We start from the raw sequence: 20,217 nt of genomic DNA on the forward strand, positions 1-20,217 counted from the left end.
GCCGCTGGAAAGCACGCACAGCACAGCGCAGAGAGTGCGCACCCAAGGCCACAGTGCAAGGCACGCACATGCACGAGCCACTGGAGGACCATCGAGAGACCCCAAAGGATGCTGCGCTGATGGGGAAGAGACAGTCTGGGCGGACTCAGAGGCCAGCTGCTAAACACCGCCACCCTGGCCAACACCAAAAGAAAACAACGGGAGGTAGGTGACGGGCACTCGGGTGATAGGCTCAGAGAATGTTACTCTGCTTTTTCGTCTATCTGCCTCCCAGACACCAAGGGGCAAACCACCCATTGGTGGCCGGACGAAGTGTGTCCATGGCGTGACGGCGGAGCAAGCACTGGAGAGAGCGAGGTCTTTTATTTGATTCCAGATGAGGATCGGAGGACAAGAGCCCGGTCGAGCTCCCCGGCGCGGTGATCCTTGCGGAGGAGCAAGGAAACTTCCCGGTAGCAGGTATGGGGGTGGAGGGAGTGTGGCGATTCACCACCAATAAAAGAGCAGAGGCGGGGACAACAAACCTTCACCCCAAACTCGGTGAATACCCGAAGGGGCCTGTGGGCTGCACGTAAGCTGGAAGCTGTCCTCCTGCCCCTGCAGTCCTTGGTTAAGGTTTTTCAGGTCCTGTAGGAGATGAAGGAGGGGCTAGACAGGAAACTCAGCGAACTGTTGGAAGCCATCAAAAGGCGAGTGGCTTCAAAGGCGCGGCACAAAAGTCTCCAGCCTGCAGGACACAGCGGTACAGCTGAGTGAGGCCTGTGCCGTAGAGTAAAGGGGAAGGCAGAACGCAGCGGCCACAGTCATGATCAATACTGCTTGCAAGGCCGCCCCGCCCCCTAGCTCTGTTTAATATGTTTCTTCTTATTTGTAAGACTTAACATTTACTTACATTAAGCTTCATGTGCCACATATCTGGTCTAGTCTGAATTCTTTTCAGGTCCATCTGTAATAGTTTTGTTAATACTTGAGTATACCTCAATCTGTGTAATTTTTTTTCATCTGCTTGTTAATTGCTTGTTTGTCAAGATATCTGAAATATTGACTGACACGGTTTTTAATTCTTATTGGTCTCATGACATTCTTCTCCGTAGATCCTTTCAAGCTCAGCCAGAGTGACCATTGGGTTCTTAATTACCTCTCTTACTAAGGCCCTCCTACTATAATTTCTCAGTTTGGATGGGTGGCCAGCTCAAGGAAGAGTCATGTTTGTTCCAAGTGTCTTCCATTTAAGAATTCTGAAGGCAACTTTGCATTTGGGAATCTTCCATGCTGCTGGAATTTTTATGTAGCCTTTAAAAAAAATGCAAAAAGAAAAATTAAGAGGGTTCTTCAAAAGGTTTCCACACTTTCTCATTTCCAAGCTATTTTTGTGAGGTAGCCAATGGTTTAGTACCCTACTGTTGCTATCATCATGCAGTCTGTCATCCACTCATGAACTAGGTTGTACATTTATCTAATGGCACAAAGAAGAACAATGGAAAAGTGTTCTGTAATTATTTTGCGCAGAAGGTGTCAAAGAATGTAAAATAATAAACAGTCCAGCTGCTCTAAGACAAAAGCTCCCTGCATCATGAACATTCATCAAAAAATGAAATGGAAAGTTTCCAAACACCCCAATCACCTGGTGCTTTCTGATATTCATTGATTTGGACCCTCAAAAATGTGCTGACTGGCTGTAGATTGGAGGTGATGACAGGATGAAAGACACTAGCGCTGCACTCGAACAAAAACATTTTTTTCTGAAGACATTAGGAAAGTTGTAGACAACTGTTGTATTTGTTCTGAGAAGCAGCAAAACTGTGTTCAGAAATAATGAATCTGAACATCATGACCTGCAGGAGGCGTCTCAGATCCCTAAACTCCCAGACACAAGCACGCAAACAACTCTTGGGTCAAATGAGGGTTTATTTTAAAGAAATATCTTACATTGTCTCTTCTTCAATAATAACAATAATTTATTATTAAATTAAATTTATAATTTAATTTACATAATTTATTTCTTCAATAATAACAATCATCTTCCTTTTTTTTTCTTGTTTGTTCTCCACTAATCCTCCCAAGGTGAGCATTGTCCTTCTGAGTGAGACGAGGGGGTTCTTTCTGAGCTACACAGAGTTTCACAAACTATGAATAACCAACTATCAGCACCTCCCCCCAGGGGTAATCGCAGTACCCAGCAGGACTGTCCAACAAGACTACAATTCCCAGATCATCAGTGTACTAAGTCATACTATTTAGTTGGTCTTATGTGTGTTTTTGTAACTATTTATAGTCTTGTTATTTTGTTTAAATAATTGCAATGAGTGCTTACCTTGTGAGTCTGAAGGTGGTGCTGATGAAAGTTCCAGTTAAGGAAATGGCAGGGCAGGTAAATGGGTGTGTGCACATCCAACGCAGTGCAGGAAGACTTATAGAAAGCTACCTAACCTGTCCTGGACTATGGACAAGGGCAGGCATCCCAGTGTGAAGTACAGAGTTATGAGGAGTAGAAAAAAGTTAGCAAAGCTATTTGAGAGTGAATAAATGGCCCAAGAGAGAGATGAGCCCTGACATTACTTACTGGAGAGTAACTGAAGCTTGGATGTCCGTGGTTGTATACACACATATATGAGAATAAATCGTGGATTTAACAGGTGCTTTCTGGATTACAACATGTAGAGCAACCCATATGAAGATGCACAGGTTCATTAGAAAGGGATGGGTGAGGCGTGTACTGGGTTTGGAGGACAAAGTCCTGCAGGTGTATAAAATAGGAAAATGGATGCTCGAGTATGTTTTCATCTTTTCCTGCTGTGGAGTGTGCACTGCAGTCCTCCTGAGCAGCCTGAATAAGACAAGGAGGAGGTGCAGGTTACTCTTGATTATCCCCTAGAACTTCAGAAGTGGAGATAATACACTGAACTGGACTTTAGGTTAATTTCACTTGAGAACTGTGAATTGATTAACTTGCTAGTGTGATTTTTCCACTATATTTCAACTTTTAAGCGTTGATGTATTTTTGGTCTGTGGTGGTATGGCGCCCCACCAGGGGATTTGTTTCTGCCTTGCGCCCTGTGCTGGCTGGGATTGGCTCCAGCAGACCCCCGTGACCCTGTGTTGGGATATAGTGGGTTGGATAATGACTGACTGACTGTATTTTTGGTATCATCTGTGTTAATAAAGAAACTTTTTTGTCTGCGTCCCAATGATCCTGGTTTATCCTAAGTACAACTACTAGATGTCTCATGGTTAAACCACTGTAAGATATGTGGTTTGTACAGGGCATCGCATGCATGTGTGTACATGGGTGAGCCAGCCAAGGGATGCTGCCACCTAACAACCCTGATAGGCATTCTCCCTGAGAACATAAACCAGTTTTGGGACATTCATTCATCTGTGTCCTCCATACATTATACGGGTCTTTCAGTTAGAGAACAAACCATTTATCCCAGTCAGGGAGCCAGTCCATCCCTGCCTTCTTTTACAACATATGTTTAAAAAACAAATCAAATGCAGAAGCATTTTGAAAAATGCTTGTATTTACAGTGTGTAAAGTTGTATACAGGCTTTACAGAAATAAACAATGAAACCTGCGTGAATGTTCCTACATTATGCTGAGGCTAATGGCCAGCAGTAGATTCGCTGTGCTAGCTTGTTGAATTCTAGCAAGACTACAGTCAAGTAATATTCTTCTGCATTTTCTACATCAGAATAAGAGACATTTCTAGCAGATCAATGTGTTATAATAACATTCCACCATTTTATCAGCTGCCTTATAATTAAAGGATTTTCAACATTTATGTTATAAATTATAGCATGTTTAACTTTAGTGTTTAGATAAAAGTCAGCCCAATATGCATGTCTATTCAAATTCAAATTACTTTGCCTTGCCTTGCTGGTGGAATACTTCAGTATCAAAGCTCAGACAAGCAGGTTCAGTATCAGTCACATCAGTAGCTAAAGCCCATTGATTTTATGATTCTTACTCATTAACACTGAGATATTTGAATTGCAAATTATTGCATCACAGAATCCAAGCTCTATCTCTACCTGTAAGGAGCTTGCACAGCATTCCTGTGTCAGTATGGCTTTTTCTCTTACCTGAAAGAAAATTAGAACATGAGAACAATTTTGACAAGAATAAGCCATTCAGCCTAACAAAGCTCATCAAACCTGTTCACCTAATACAGTGGAACCTCGGTTCACGACCATAATTCATTACAAAACTCTGGTCATAAACCGATTTGGTCGTGAACCGAAGCAATTTCCCCCATAGGATTGTATGTAAATACAATTAATCCGCTTCAGACCATACGAACTGTATGTAAATATATATTTTTTTAGTTTTTAAGCACAAATATAGTTAATTATACCATAGAATGCACAGTGTAATAGTAAACTAAATGTAAAAACATTGAATACACTGAGAAAACCTTGAACAACACAGAAAACTAACACTGCAATAGTTTGCGCTATAGTGCTACCAACCGCTGGCTAAAAGCACTTTTTTAAGTTTTAAGCACAGGGAAAAAAATTAACATTTGAAAAAATCCGTAATTTAATAAACCACCAAGAAAAATAACATTGCAACAATGCACGCTACGAACCGATCGCTGGAAACAGAAGTGAAAACAAAATCAAGCCCAGTGCATTGTTAAACTGCCTTCCTACCTTAATGCGTCCAGCTCTCTCTCGCGCTGCCTGTGAGTGTGTGTGTGTCCCGCTCTCTCTCTCGCGCTGTCTGTGTGTGTGCGTGTCTCTCTCTCGCACTGCCTGTGTGTGTGCATGTCTCTCTCACGCTGCCTTGTGTGTGCTCGCGCTGTGTGTGTGCTCACTCTCTCTCTCTCTTGCTCGCTGCACAGGAAAAACACAGGGAAAGACTGAACATGTACAAACGTGTGTGATCGTGAACCGAGGCAAACGTTTGGCGAACTTTTTGGTCGTAAACCGAGTTGTACATGTACCGAGACATTTGTGAACCGACATTCCACTGTATCTCCAAAATCATACTGAGACTAGTGAGTATGTTTCATACAATGAAACATATTTGACCCCATATGAATAAATTGGGTATCTGTGTGTGCGAGTGCCTTGCAATGGGAGGAGTTAGGACAAGTTCAAGGGCCTCTGGCTGACAGCACCCTCAAAAATATTGCAACATAATTGTGTCAGTCTTTATTTGTGATTTACAAACTAATGGAGGGCGACATGGTGGAGCAGTGGTAGCGCTACTTCCTTACAGTAAAGAGACCAAGATTTGAATCCCAATCCTCCATTTATGGAGTTTGCATGTTCTCCCTGTGTCTGCATGGAATTCCTTCCACTGTCCAAAGATATTCAGGCTAGGTGAATTGGCGATCCTACATTGGCCCTGGTGTGTGATTAAGGCATATGTGTGTGTTCATGTTGCGATGTGCTGGTGCCCTGTCCAGGGTTTGTTCCTGCCTTGTGGCCTATACGACCATGTTTAGGAGGATTAGAAAATGACTGAAATCAACTAATTGTTTTGGTGTTTTCTAGTATTTTTAGCCAAAAGTAGCCATCCAATTTATCTCTGTTGTACCTTCCCACTCTCTTTCAGCGAGTATGTTTCAACCTGGTTCTGACAAACTTGAACAATACAGCGGTAATCCACACAATTGATACCTAATGTTAGATGCTAGTACATTTTGCTTAAATTGAAATGTCTAAGTCAAACTCCATGTTCCAGAAAAGGAAAGTAAGGTAAGAAAAGCTTGAGAAGAAGGAAAGAGAGGAAGAGTTGATCGCCCAGTTTTTCTTAAGGAAAGGTCAACTTGTTAGCATTATTAGCCCATTCTTCATATGTGGTCGAAACAAACCAGTTTACACGATCGTTCAGTGTAACCCAATAACCAAAAAAAATCTAATTACAATTAGCAGTGCTAATCATTAAGTAACCCACAAGAATTATGCTGTATCACAGTAAATAGAAGACAACAAATTTCTGTATTGCTTAAGATTTTAATGCTAAACAGTGAGCTAACATTGTCCATGTCTCTCGCTAAATCTGTTCTGCCCTGGTGTCATGTGCAGATACAGATGTGGTTTCAACAACTTTTTTGTCACCCCCCCTCTGGGCAGACCTTTTGCACAACAGTCTCAGAGATAAAATAGTGTGGTGGGGTAAACAGAGTATTGGACTTTAAACTTTAAACTGCAAAGTGTAAGGTTCAATCTACACTCGTGACTCACTGTGTGACCTGTCTGTGCTCCAACTATGAAACATATGTTAAGTGCTGTACTTAGGTCAATTGTCCGTAACAGAGATGTGAGTATGCATGTGTAGCAGTCAATTACTTCAAGCACAGGCAAAGTGATCTGTAAATAAAATGCACTATATTGTAATTTCCCTTTTTAAATTGTGTTTCCATTTTATGTTCCTGGAACCTTCTGTAATGTGTGAAAATAAACTACAGCGAGAGACCCATAACACAGAATATTCCATGTCCTTCCAAACACACATTGTTAGATTTCCAAGCAAAGAGTAAACATTAAGCATTAAGTATTGACCATAAATTTAAAGTATATATGTTTAGCGTTTATCATCATAATGGATATAAAACCATTAGCTACAAATATAGACATTTTCATACCAGAAATGAAAAAATAATTAGTTCCCTTTACACCTACTATATAAAAGAATTTAAGATCAAAAAAGCAAAGTAATCAATAAATGAAAAGATAATCAAGAAAAATAACATGAAATAGATACAGCCTAGCTTCTTATTTATTTGACAGTTTATCTGTTTATCAGTATGGTGGTGGGTTGAGGCTATGAACAAGACAAAACCTGGAGTAATTCATTGGAATTTACTATCTCTACTTATATGTGAACAAAGCCATATAACCTGTTGGTCAAATATGCACTTTTACACATGATAATGCTGATTCAAGTATGCCAGTCATCAAAAGATTTAGCAGTGGAGTTCTACTGTATATACAGAATAATTCTACATGAAGTTCATAAACTGCACACTTAGCTGTTTGAGAATGTCTGAACACTGACTGGACTGTCCAATTTCAGACTTACTGTCCAAAAAGTGTTAAGCACAGTCATCCAGTCTAGCATCTTTTCCACCAGCTCTGGGAGCAGTGCACTCTAAAGGGCAGTGAAATGGACAGAGTGCACTTCAGACCTTGTGAGACCATGAACACTTTTAAAGGGAGACAGTTAAAGATGCAGTATTATACATCTTTATATTCTTCTGACTTTGTATTTGACACTATTTTATTCCATAATTGTATGTCTCTGATACATCTTTGTGATGCATGTTCATTATCCATGAACATTTCTTGCAAACAAAACTAACATAAGACCAACACTTTACCAATGATTTTTCGTTAAACGGTAACAAAAATAACAACGGTAACATTGGTAGTCATGGACATTCATGTTGATTTCATCATCTCTGCATTCTTATGTGGGACCGGATAAATTCTTGGTTTGTTTAATGTGTTCTATGTGTGAGAGAGGTTTAAAATTAGAATGACTGTTCATGGTTCATATTTAAATTATACAATTAACTTCTTTCTAATGTATAGGTCTTCTATACTGTATAGCAAATAAAATATATTTTATCTTCAAATACAGCAGTAAATTGCATAGTTTATTTCAATCAAATAATAATATTAAAGAGTTTCAGAATTCAGTCACAAAGTTGCAGCTGTTAAAGTATTAATTGTCCCACAGATTTCTTTCTTCTTAATTTTGAGCATAGAATTATTATTCACCAGATTTCCATCTGATTGATAACTCAATGCCTTGTGTGTAAATATTTTAAAATATTTCAACCTTGGCAAAGTTCAGTTCATCTCTTTGTCTGCCGCTAGTTCGCTGTTCCTCTATATCAATTAAATGTAAACTATTTTATAATGAGTTTGTATGTTTTCTCTAGTTGCTTTCCTCCATTAAGTTCAGAGTTTTCTTATCTTCCCATAACACCCTGTTAAAATAAACTGAAATGTCAGCATTGGCCTGGTAAGTGTGCTGTGAATGAGATATCCCTGCTATGGATTTAGTTGGTTCAGTACTGCCAGAAAACTATCCGGACCCTATACAGGACAATAGATGGAGATTGGCTAGGATTCTTGGAAATTATCACATTTTTTGGGGGTTTTCATTGAGAAATACATCCTGCAATCTACCACAGGCTGTCAAAATATCTGGATTGTTTCTATGAGTCAATGTTCTGTAATTAAATGGTCTAACACTTTTTAATGCAATATAGTACAAAAAACACATCAACACGAGATGTTTGACTTACGTGAGGAAATTTTTTAGTCCATCAAGCTTATTTGGTTATCTAATAACTAAGCTGTCCCAGTATATTACCCAAAACATTGGTTTCCACTTGAACTAAATTTCTCAGAGGTTTGTCCCATATTCCCAAAAGCGTAGTCCTAGATTTTCAATTTACTTTCCATGTTCAAGGCTCCTTGAACATTTTTTGTTAGAAATTAATTAAAATGAAACCAAAATACTTCTGTTTCATTCTGATATGCTTTAAAGAACTGCAGAGTTGATGTATGATTTATTTGGAAAATCTTTACTTTAAATAAAGATGTCCACAATGACAGTAAACTCTATTAGCCCTGCCTTCACACACACTACTCATAATGTCCACACTTAAAAAAGACAACCTGTATAAGAAAATGTGCATTTGTATCTGCCAATACAAATGAAAAATGATTGTACTAATAGTAAGCATTGAAATGTCTTTGTCTTATTGTCACTGTAGTCAAAGTAACAGAAGAAGCAATCTTGTGAAGTCCCTGTGTACCCAGAACAATGCCAAGATTACCACTTATATACAAAATGTTGTGATTAATGAAAGTTTTATGCATATGTATCTATATGGACCAGCACCCAGTCCAAGTGTTGTTTCTGCCTTGTGCCCGATGATTGCTGGGATAGGCTTCAGCAGCTTACCCTAGATAAGCAGGTTAGGAAAACGGACAGATGGATGGATGGATGTACTTTATGTTTAAATATATGACTGATTGCTTACTGTAATTCATTAATGAGTATTTTTTCTTCAAATTTAAACATCTGACTGGCATTGTACATGATATGGCAAGTATAGAAAGCAGAGCAACGAATTAAAAAGCTACTTTAATTAGATGTTAATGAAAACAAGTTAAGAAGAGTCTGTTTGCTGTGATATTTTTTTCTGAATTGTTAATTATTTCATAATTACAGATTCTAGGAATGGAGGATTAGAGAATAGAGAACTTGTCTCTGTATAACTTGACATAACATAATATTCTGGAAACTACTTAATCCAATTTAGGATTGTTTTGGGGACTGCCTCAGTATTTTCTGGCTCAAGGCAGGAAGCAGACCTGGATGGAGTACTAGTGCATTGCGGAGTCAACTCATGCATACAAAAAAAAAACACACAGTGTCAGTTTTGAGTTACCAAAACTCCTGATGAAAATGTCTTTGAGAATGGAAGGAGAAAAATTCTTGCTGACTAATAGAGAACATGAAAACTCCAGGTGTACTGGGATCTTTAAAGTATCAATGCTGACCACTACACAACCATGAGCACCATCATCTTTTTCTTCTATTCTGTATAGAGCTGAAGTATTGAGCTTCAGAAGCTACCCACATAATTTAAATATGTCTTCAATATTAGGGGTTCTCCATTTTACCAAGCTGTTGTGAAGTCTTTCTTAACTTCCTGTCGGATGTCACCATATGATCTCATGAAAGATACAGAAATTCTTCCACTTTTCTGTGGACTGAAAAGTATCTTTAGGATGGATTGAAGTTTGCGAGACTCAAGGACTGTGTTTCTGATACAGATGTAAACAACACTGGACCACCACAACAAACAGTCATGTCTCCTTTTCTCTTTACTCTGTACTCCTCTATAAATATAATACCAGGTCATGTCACTTGCAGAAATTCTCAGATGATTCTGCACTTATGGGGTGTACTGATAAAGGGGATGAGACAAAGTATAGGGGTCAGGTGGATAAGTTTGTTTCTTAGTGCAAAGAGATGTCTGCACCCTAACATCAGTAAAACCAAGGAACTAGTCATTGATTTTCACTGCACCAAACAGCCACTATGTCTGGTCATTATTCAGAGAGTGTACCTTGCCCCAGCGATACGCTTGCGAAATGCCACACTGGGACAGGGACTGCCAAGTCAGACATTATCTTTCTTTTTAAATTATCTTCCTTTTCAGTCATTCTGGTGTGTCTTCAGTCCACAGTGTGTGTATATATATATTTATTTATCTATATATTTATGCATTTATTTATTTAAGGAGCTTCTGTAAATAGCCAAATTTCCCCTTGGAGACACATAAAGTCCTATCTATCTATCTATCTATCTATCTATCTATCTATCTATCTATCTATCTATCTATCTATCTATCTATCTATCTATCTATCACAACCTTACACCCTATTGGAACTGTTTATGCAAAATGGCTTCTACACTACCCTTATGTATTCATGATTATTATTATAGGTTGTATTGTCTTTAACCAGAGCTCCTTTGTTACAAAACACTCCCATTTTGTTGTTCAATACTTTTTTACAGAATACTAAACACAATGAATAGGGAAAACCACAAACACTAGCAGAACCAAATCAAGTAAGCATTACATTTCCTTTAACTTCTTTTTTTATTATTTTCATCATACAGTATGGTTTAGATGTAATGTAGCTGAATTTAACAGTATGTAACAGTATTTAAAGTATGTGCTTTAGTAGCAAAGTACATTCCTTTGATGCTCAGAGTAGTGAAAAGTTTAGGAATGCTTACACTTGCATTTGATTTATTATAACATGGCCTGTAGTTATTTATCACTCTAGAGCTGCAGATTACATGCCAGATTGATGATCTGATTAATCCTTTCAGTTTTTGAACAAGAGCTAGATGTATAACCCCTGGCAATGATTTTAACATGGTGACAGACAGCAGTAGCAGTCTCTGTATCTGTGGGTTAGGTTAGTTTATTTTTATATCATTCCTTTCCCAATAAGATGAATCAGTGTACAATACCAGCGTGAACTGCAAAAAAGCAAATAGATAACCTCCATTTATGCATCAATCTATTTTCTAACTTGTTTAATCCAATTGACCAATGTGCAAAGTACAGCCTATCATGGCAGCATTGGCTGCTGGTCTATTAAAGGGTCAACTCACATATGCACCCAAATTCACACAGGGCCAAGAATAGGGAGCAAGGTAAGACCCATTGCTAAATGGGGTGCACACCCATCACAGTGACTCCTCACACCCACACACCCACTGCTACACAGGGCTAATTTACAGCTGCCAATTAAAATAACATTTGTGGGATGTGTGAAGAAAACTGGAATATACAAGGAAGAATCTGCACAGACAGCGACCAGGCCAGGGTTCAAACAGAGAGCTCTGAGGCTATAATGCTATAATAATCAGTTTAAAACTCAACCCTGGCACTTCCAGTGTGAAGTTTGCATTTTCATCCCATGCCCTGATGGTTTACTCTTTGTTTCTTTCTAGTATTACTAAATTGGCCTGGTATGATTATGAGTCCTGTGATGGATGAGCACATCATTCTAAATTGATACTTGCCTTGTACCTGGTGCAGCAAGGATAGGCTTTAGTTCTCCATGGCCCTGTATGGGAAAACGTAAGTTCAGAAAATTGACTGATGCAACACATCTGGCATGTTAGTTTGAATGTTTTAATTGCTGCTATTTATTGCTTTTGTCATTTTGGTAAATGTAATGTCAGATATGCAAGCCTAGGGAGTTATTTATAGGCCCTGATAAGTTAAGAATAAGGGAGAAGAAAAAGGAAACAGCACAATCCAGGCCTAATTTTTTGGATAGAGGAGAACATTGCTGATGGACGTCACTTCCGCTCTACCCCTCTGGTCTGGCCACCATATTAAAAACTGAAACACTGGGCATCAGCCTTCATTTGGCTGCACCTTTGAATGAACCCCTAGCTGTGATTACACACATTAATACATGATTTTGAATTGTCAGTTAATGTACCAGATATATCTTTAGGCTATGGGAAGAAAACCAGAATATCCAGCATCTCTGACACTATATTTTTTTTAACTACTGTAACCCATTTCTTTATGAGACCGAATGTCCGAGTATCCTGATGCAAAGAAGGAAACACAACTAAGCTACCTACCATGTTGTGAGTGTCTGTGTATGACTTTTCAAACTATAATACAACTTCTAACAAGCACCAATCACCATCCCTATCCACACCCCATCTAATTTCCTCTTCTATTTATTTTGCGTCTTTCTTCACCAAAAAGATTCCATCTAGAAACAAATCCAACTCAGAACCTTGTATTATTTAAAGTAAATCAAACAAGGTTACATTTTATCCATGTCACCCGTCTTCTCCCAGAATTATGCCTCTTTGAATGTGCAAATCAATATAAATAGCCCCTTACGTTTTGCGTTCTGTGAAAAGGCAATGGCAAAAGCACAGGTAAAAATAAGAATTTCAGCAAATACCAAGTAGAGGCAAGGAAAAACGTACTATTTGTTGGTTTAAGCAATGATATAAACAACAAAAGGAAGCTTATCGACATAGTGGGGGAGTAACTCGAAATATCAAGTTTAGAAAGTCACACAGTGCCCAAAATAAATAGGAAGTGGTCAGATATCAAAGTTGCCACGAAAAGGTGAGACATAGCCCACCGTCTGAGTGTCATATGGAAGCGTATTAGGGTACAGAGAAAAGAAAAAAAAAACTGGGACACAGTATGAAAGAAGGTAGAAATTTCCACTTTAATCGCGTAGATTTTGTCATTAAAGCAGAACGTCATAAACTTCATCTTAAAATCGTTTCATTTAAAAGTTTCTCAAATCCCATTGTAACTAAAGTGGCATGTTAAATGCTTCGTATTCTATGTATTAGTCGATGTATTCTTATGTGTGTGAAATACTAAGTGCTTCTTAAATCGGCTTTCTCTTACACTGAGAGGACACAGAATACATTACATTCATGATGTTATAGCTCTCTGAACAATTTAAATACTAAGATGTATATTTAATATCATAGAAATTAAAGCATGTATAAAACATTAAGGCATGATGGCGCAGTGGTAGCGACGAGCTGGCGCCCCTTCTAGAGATTGTTCCTGCCTTCCGCAAGATGCAAGAAGTGCTGTGCGCGACCCTCAAAAAAATAATTTATTGCAGCAGTACTGTCTCTTTCAAACGTACTAAGCCACGATTCCTGTCCTTCCTTTTCTTTCTCCAAATAACAAATTGCCACACAATCAGCTATTTAATAAATATCAAGCCATCTGTGAGTTTAGAATGCCCATTCTTCAAAACCTTTAAGGAACATTGAAATATCTTCGTAGTACATGTTTAATTATTCCATCCATCTATCCATCCAGGCCGTGCCAGTCCCAGCAAGCATAAAGCGTGTGGGAGGAACAATCCCTGAACTAAGCGCCAGCTCATCGGTACCGTTGCCCACCGAGTCCTCTCATATTTAATCATTAACAATACACATTATTTAAAAATGTATCTGTATAATGTAATATAGATACTTTACTGCATTTCATCTTTAAAATGATATCAAGAGCTCCAAGAAGATAGCGCCTGGAAATCTAAATCGACTTAGAAGCCAGTCGTCATCATCTGTAAATAAGCGCTCTCAATTGAATTGAATTCCTTTATTGTTATTGTATGATACAATAAAATTCAATATGCAAATCCTCCATAAATTTATTTTCCTATAAAATGGTAAAAATAACAACAACAACAAAATAATAATAATAATAGGATACTAAACTGTGAAAAATACACAATATGAAAGCATAAGTGGCTCAGGTTGGGCAATATTACAACTATAAAGCAAGTTTACAGTGAGGCAATTGTACTTGATGGACTGATTGAGTGGGTTTATAGCTCTTGGGATGAAACTGTTTCGGAAGAGCGAGGTCCGTACAGAAAAGGCTTTAAAGTGTTTGTCGAATGGGAGAAGTTCAAATAGACTGTGCACATGCCTGAGGCAGCATGTGCTAGAAGCTGTATCCCAATATTTCTCCCCGCTCTTGACACAATCTGTGGTAGAGCTTTCCGATAAGCTGCTGCAGAGCTGTGATTCCACACTCAGATACACTGGGTTAAAATACTCTGAGTGGAGCACTGATGGTAACAATGCTAAAGTGGCTATGGTATTTGGAATAGTTTGGCCATTCAATGCACAATTATATGGTTACAGGTTGATTACAATCAGATGCCTTGAACTAAAAAACAATATGCGGTTAATTTCAGGGTATTTGATAAAACCGTGTCAGGGATGTGAATCTAAAAAATAAAGGGAAACCACACAGGAACAATAGCACTGCTTTGACGCTGGGTGCCGTCAGTTTGCAAAACTGAGTGGAGAACTTGCGTATGCCATGGATTGAGCTGGCGTGAAAATGTGCCACGCTTTATGCCATTTTAGTTTTTATACAGCATGATGTGAGTGTCAAAACAGTCGTACGCATCATTTATACATGAGGCCCCTGGTTTCTGCTTCTGCCACAAAGTACTAACCTTTCTGGGTCAACACTATAAAGATCTTGAAGCCACTGGAAATGGGTGCTCATTTGAGGACCAATGTCTTAAAATAGCACTTTCTTTTCAGGACCTGGCTGCATGCTATTTTTCTTTCTATCAGTTATCAACTTCACCTCATTAAAATGGGCTTAGTAGCTGGTACCCCAACACTTTGTATGACTAATTGGTCTTTTTTGATCTTACAATATTCAAATATTTACATAATTTGATTCTAAAATGGACATGGGAATTGAGTATGTAAAATAGGTACTGTAATGGAGCAACACTCAGTCCATCTCTGCACACTACTCAGGGACATTTAAAAAAGAAAAGCACATATGTCAAAATACTATTCATTGGCTACAGCTCTGCCTTCAACACCATTATGCCCTCCAGCCTGGTGCTGAAGCTCAGAGACTTTGGTCTCCATCTGTGGCTGGATGCTTTGCTTCCTGATAAATAGGCCCCAGTTAGTGAGGATTGGCAACAAGAACTCCTCCACACTGTTCACCAACATCAGTGTTTTGCAGTGCTGCAGTTTGCAGTTTTGCAGTTTGTTCTCTTATGACAGTGGAGCAAACAAGAGGACATCAACATCAAGTTTGTGGACAGTACTACTGAGACACCATTGTCGCTGATGTGGCTGCCTACAGGGGGGAGGTAAAAAACCTGAGTGTGTGGCGCCATGACAACAATGACCTCTCACTGAATGTTGAAAGAAAGAAGGAAGGTCATTGTTGACATCTGGAAAAACAAGGCAATCACACTCAATTTCACATCAACTATTCCACTGTCCACACATTTAGCAGCTTCAGGTTCCTGGGGGTCCAGACCACTGACTGCCAATCGTTGTCTATCAACTCCATCTGCATTCTCAAAAAGCATACGCAAAGGCTGTTTTTACTGAGGAAGCAACAGTGCTTTAGGGTGGCACAGAAATATTGGTGAATTTCCACATTTGCACTATTTAAAGTATCTTGACTGGATGCAAACTGACTTGCCAGGATTGCAAGTTCCTCCAAAGGTCTATCCGTACTACTTCTAAAATCATTAGGGTTGACCTTCCACAGCTTTATACTATCTACTAAACCTCATGTCTGAGGAATGCTGAATCCATCATCTCTGATACCAGCCATCCAGTTCTTTCACTACTTTCACTTCTGCTTTCCAGTAAACACTTCAGAAGCTTCACCACATGCTCCAACAGCTTCAGGGGCAGCATTCTCCACACAGACCATAAGGTCACTCAACTGTCTACTCAATTTTAGTTGCCCCATACTGCACCCACCTTCTGGTTTATGTCTAACTCTACTGTTTGTTATGTGAGTCATCTCCACTTTTTTTCCTGCTACTGTTTAATAAAATCTATATTTGTTGTGCAAATTAGGCAATTCTTCTGCTACTGTTATTAAGTGTATTTATTTATACATCATCTTATTGTCTTATAAAACTGTGACACAAGATTTTCACTATCCTGCTGAGATTGGCCCCAGCCCCTGTTCTTCCATTAGATTTAATGGCTTTGAGAATGTTATGCATTACGTAACATTCCTGGATCTCTACAAGTATAATCTTTCAAGCCTCCTTATTAAGTACGTCTCAAAAGAATCGGACATGCTGCTGTTTCTCTTTGAAATATTAAAAAGATCAGTTCTACCTCTGCCCCTTTTGTGAATATTTTAAGATTCCCTTCAGCACTCGTGCGGTGTTAATGTACGTAACCTTTGTACATTTTATTCTACTTTCTGCTTCACCCCAACGGCCGATTTCTGACAAACGTCTGTGACCTAGTTTGCTTTCATGCAGAGAGGAGATGAAGTGCTGAACATACTGCCTAAGCATACGGTTTTCTGGGTGCGCAGCTCCTAGAAGCTGCGTGGTAGTCGAAGGAATGTGTCACACTAATGCAGAGAGCTGTAATGATGTCAACTTGTTATTTACTTTCCAAAACTGAATGACTGAGCACGGCGAAAGGAGAATTAATCAGCCACAATGTGACCGTACAGGCAAAAAAAAAAACCTAAAGACTCCTCTCGCATACATTCTGGCAAAACACAGACACACACAGTGAGTGAGCAGGGCGAGGTGGGGGAAGGGCAGCACATGGAACACAAACAAGGTAATGTTGCATCATATACGGACGGGCCGGCAGGGGGGCTTTTTAATTATTGCTATTTATTTTCTTGTCAATCTCGGAGTGTTTTTACATTGATTTAACGATCAGGGACTTACTGAAAGATCTACATTTAAACTAAACAGTACACAAAAAAACACACACACACAACGTAACATCTTTATGCTGATTCATATTAAAAGTGTTTAAATCTCCCCTGGCCAGGCTGGCCAGCGCTGACCGCTTGGGGATCAAGAAATGTCAATGTGCGCATAAGGAATTAGACGCGTGATTAAGTCACGAATGAATGTAACGCCTGTGTAAATTCGATAACTTTGTAGTTTTCACATTTTCTAAACGATCGTCAGGGTTTGGTCATTATTTTTCTGTTTTAGTTTCTAGGCGATGACCAGACGTGTAAACAAATCAAATGGACATTTAGATATATGGGCGGGGAACGAGCTATTAGTGCAGCTGGGAGTTAGGTCAGGACTTAAAAAAGACAGCAGCCCCCCACACTGGCTGGCACTCTCCTGCAGACACCAGAAATAAGGTCACACATAAAACAGGCAGGGCTAAATCCTCTTTAAACACTCCAACCGCATCTGCAAATGTCTGAACACAAACACACACCCATAGGCACCTATAAATACACATACACACCCACATATCTATCTGTCTACATTTCCTAAAAACACTTCTTTAAGTTAAGGTTGCAATAACTGTATTGCTAGTGCTTTGGCAACACAACATCTGCGGATTTGTTATCTTACCAATAAAGCTGTTCATGACTTTGAACAGACTGACAAATCGCTTTCTATTCAACATTTATATTTCTTTATTTCTTACTTTTGGCAACACAATGTATACATTTGTCACAACAATAAAGATGTTACAGACTTTGAACAGAGACACTGATGTAAAGTACATATATAGTAGTAGATAGAGATACAGGTAATGTGTTTATTGCTATATTAATGTACAAAAACATCACAGCACTGCTTATAAATCACAGCACAAGAAACTAAACGAAAAAAAGGAAGCAAAGAAAATTATTTAAAATTGAATCCTAAAATCTTAAGCTATTCAAATATAATGTAACTATGTCTTAAGAAAATCAATCCATTCAGTACGCTGAATCATCAACACATGGCAAAAAATGATTAGGAAGAATAAGAAAAACTCAGAAAATATATTATTAAATATTACTGAAAACAAAGTGTGTGTGTGTGTATGTAAATATATAGGTAATTTGAGGGAATGACAGCCTCAACAAAATAAATGTTGGGGCGACAACCCGGCCATCCCAGTTTACTTAAAAGGACACAATAAAAAGAAATGCTTGATGGCACCAAAACAGAACAAAACAACAGCCTCCAATTAACACAGGACTGACCATTTTTTTAGTTTTTTTTCAGGCTATCGAGGAAACCCATCTCTCTGGTTGGTCTGTTGTGAAGTGATGCCTCCTTCCAGGTGGTCATGCTTTTATGGCCCAGGGACTGGAAGGGGTGGAGTCACTTTCCCTCACTGGGCCGTTTCTCAGTACAGTACTTTGGAAAAAAAAGGAAGACAAAACAGTTAGTGGCAGTACCCCCTCTTTCTCTGGGGTGAAACCTGGGAGGAACCCAGATGATGACAATCTGATGCATATGCATGACAATTAGACTTAATATAAAACAAAAGACCTGTGTGTGTGTATGGAGCAGTTCACTCTGCTCACGCTCAACCACAGCCACTTTTACATTTTTTCGCCACTGTGCAACAACGACATTATGGTAATGACGCAGATGAAGAAACAGAACGATGAAATGAAGCAAACTTCGTGGCTCAACAAAGTGCAATTGAAACATGTCAGCAAAAGAGGACAAGGCTTGAAGTTTTCACTAAAAACATTGTCTATCTGGAGGTATTTTCTCGAGACAAAGATTAATAGGACTCATATGCCAGCAGTATGGCTAAGTTATGGTATGGCCAGGGTCTTCTTCTGAAAGACAGTTGGGCAGTAAGCACAGGTGGGTCCACATCCTCTGCACTGGGTAATTCTTAAGAGTTAGTTGACCCCTCTCCATGTTCACAAATATAGCAAAACTAACAGGGAGTCTTCAGGATGTTTTTTGTCCCGAAGACCACATGCAGCTATTGCAGTATATATATATATATATATATATATATATATATATATATATATATATATATATATAAATGTATATCACAGAAATTGCCTGTTACACAATTTAAGAAAAAAATATAAAGAAGCTTACAAAAATAAGGAAACCAACATATTATTCTCCACAGGGAGAAGTGTTGGACCAACCAACCAAAATCAAAGAAAATATACTTTGTCATGTTCTGATGTTTCAACATAATATGTTGATTGATTTTCTTAAGATTTGATTACCTTAGATTTTAACAGTTTTCAGATTTTATGGTTATATTTTAAGTAATCATCTCATATTTTTTTGTTTTTTATCTATATTTTTGAAAAGACTAACAGTATTAGCTCTGTCACCTTACAGCTTAAGGCCATGTTGTCTTACATGACTTTTCAAGGAAAGTTTCAGTCATAGACTTAATTTACTGTATGTAATCTTAGCATGTCAGAGGCAGTTGCGGTGGGTTCCCGTGATTGATTGTCATGTACTCCAACATGCAAAGCGACTGAGTCTGCGACTTTACTTTGACAAAATCAGTGCTCAGAGCTGACAACGAATGATGTGCTCATTTGCAAGAACAATATTTATAATGCGAAGGAACACATGTGTCTGGTGTCTTGTGTTTTATGCACCATGACAGAATGGAATAAAAAGAAAAAAGGGACGAGATTGCGGAGGTGCACGCTGTACCTGGGAAACCAGGGGTTCGATTATGCAGTGTACTATTGGCTGTCAGAAGAAAGGCTGCACACATGTTACTTTGGAAGTGAAAAACTGTGCTAGAATGTCATTACACAGTTGTGTAATTTGTAATGCCCTGTTATATATAGTCATATAAACTGATATAATTAGGGAAATGAGATCAGTAACTGCAGTCGTTAAGTTTGACATATCCTTCAATTAGAAGCTGTGTAATGAGACATTGCCTTTGGGTTACATGCCCAGTCAAGTCATTGTATGTATACCGTTTGTCCATTCTCACTGTGTTAGTGTGGGTTTTCTCCCAGTAAATCTAAAGATGTCTGGAATTGGTTACCTTGGAGGATTTTAAATTGTCCTGGTTTGTAGGAGTCTTGGATCTTAGGTATTTGTGGGCATGTGTATGAATATGATCAACAATAGACTGGCTTCTCCTACAGAGGTGGTTCTTGCCCTGTGCCAAATGCTGCCAGAATAATAAGAAGATAATAAAATGAATTACCATGATGAATGGATAAATACATATACCTTGTCTCTACCAAATACTTGAATACCGTAAAGGTGTGTTCGAGATAAAAATAATCCATTAGTGTTTTTTTCATGCAAATGTAATTTGACTAATTTTCGAATAGACAATGTTGTAGAGAGATTGCATTCATTTTGGCGACACAAATTGTATTTAAAACAATTATTTTCACTGGCATGCTC

At 38.6% G+C, this 20,217-nt stretch overlaps 1 long non-coding RNA gene across 1 annotated transcript in view; it reads right to left on the reverse strand.

Annotated features, from left to right (window-relative positions):
- Positions 1 to 17,474: 17,474 nt before the first annotated feature.
- The window catches only part of LOC120522861, a 189,781-nt gene continuing 187,038 nt past the window's right edge, over positions 17,475 to 20,217 (reverse strand). The window contains exon 6 of the long non-coding RNA XR_005632526.1: positions 17,475 to 18,207. This is a non-coding gene — a long non-coding RNA (uncharacterized LOC120522861). The remainder of the gene's footprint in view (positions 18,208 to 20,217) is intronic.

Source organism: Polypterus senegalus, chromosome 2 (assembly GCF_016835505.1).
Source record: "Polypterus senegalus isolate Bchr_013 chromosome 2, ASM1683550v1, whole genome shotgun sequence".
Classification (NCBI taxonomy): domain Eukaryota; kingdom Metazoa; phylum Chordata; class Cladistia; order Polypteriformes; family Polypteridae; genus Polypterus; species Polypterus senegalus.